The sequence below is a fragment of the Solanum dulcamara genome, chromosome 9, assembly GCF_947179165.1.
Source record: "Solanum dulcamara chromosome 9, daSolDulc1.2, whole genome shotgun sequence".
Classification (NCBI taxonomy): domain Eukaryota; kingdom Viridiplantae; phylum Streptophyta; class Magnoliopsida; order Solanales; family Solanaceae; genus Solanum; species Solanum dulcamara.
The window spans coordinates 28,714,831-28,716,290 of NC_077245.1; the positions used below are offsets into that span (position 1 = coordinate 28,714,831).

The 1,460-nt window shown below is 33.1% G+C and overlaps 1 pseudogene; it reads left to right on the plus strand.

Annotated features, from left to right (window-relative positions):
- The first annotated feature begins 280 nt into the window (after positions 1–280).
- Positions 281–1,204, plus strand: LOC129903113 (histone H2A-like; annotated as a pseudogene).
- Positions 1,205–1,460: the final 256 nt, after the last annotated feature.

The window sequence follows — 1,460 nt, forward strand, 5'->3', positions numbered from 1 at the left end:
AATGATTCTGAATGTCGATCACGCACAGAATGTAGACTCGGAGCGTGATACAAGTCCACTTAAAGAGGTGACAATTTTTAAGATTTAATATTGAAACATTATAGGTGAGCTACAAAAAATAATAGGTTTATATTTTTAGTCTAAGATTCATTAAAGAGAATAAATTAATTAAAAGTTTTAACAAAAAGGGAAACTTTGTCATATTATAACTTTTTACACTAATGATACTAAATTATGACAAACATTACAGAAAAATTAAGATGAGTTAGGTAAATATAATCTCGTCAATCATAAGAAATATCTCTTTCTATCTTTACAAAATTTCTCACACACTTCTCATAATTTTGACTTGTTCTTAGGCTACTGAGAGGTTATGAAATTATCCCTTTTAATCTTAGATAAGCTTTTTTATTTCATTAGTCAAAAACATTATCGTTGCAACTTCACCTTTATTTGATAAGTAAGATTTATCATCTCTCCGACAATCAATCAATTTTCTCTTTCAAGCAAATAAATCTTGAAATGGAGTCTACCGGAAAAGTGAAGAAGGGTGCCGCCGGAAGAAGAGGAGGTGGCCTAGAGAAGAAGCTTGTTTCCCGGTCGGTTAAAGCCGGTCTTCAGTTCCCCGTCGGTAGAATTGGACGGTTCTTGAAAAAGGGACGATATGCTCACCGTGTTGGTTCTGGTGCTCCGGTTTACTGGCCACCGTTCTTGAATATTTGGCTGCTGAAGTGTTGGAGTTGGCTGGAAATGCTGCTCGTGATAACAAAAAGAACAGAATCATACCGAGGCACTTGCTTTTGGCTGTGAGGAATGATGAAGAACTTGGGAAACTTCTTGCTGGTTTAACAATTGCACATGGTGATGTTCTTCCAAACATTAACCCAATTTTGTTGCCAAAGAAGACTGTAGGTGAAAAGGCGCCTAAATCTCCATTCAAAGCTACCAATCTCCCAAGAAGGCTTAGATAGATTCAATGGGTGTTGTTGTTTTGGGTTCTTCTGTGTATGTAATTCTGTTGGTAGAAAGTGTTGATTGTCCTTTATGGATATTAAAATGTAATTAGTTGGAACTTCTATTAGAACTTTGTTAGGTTTTCCTCTATTATCAATCAATGAAACCCCTTGTTTCGACTTAAAAAGAAGAAGAAGAAGAAGATAAAAATAAGTAAGATTTATTATTTTTCTCTAATATCTGGTCACATTCTTTGATATATATATTGCTAAATGAGAAATTGCAGGATTATCATTTTTCTTGTTTGTTCTGATAATCCTGCAATTTCATCACGAATGTTAAATAGTATATGACTTTTTTCATTAATTTTTTCTTCAATATCAGATATCTTATGATATACTCTATCGGATAGAATTTGTGGCCTATTGTCCATATTGGACATTTCTTGAGAGGAAATCTGCAAAAATATTATTAGATCCTTTAATATTTTTAATTTTGAAAAAATA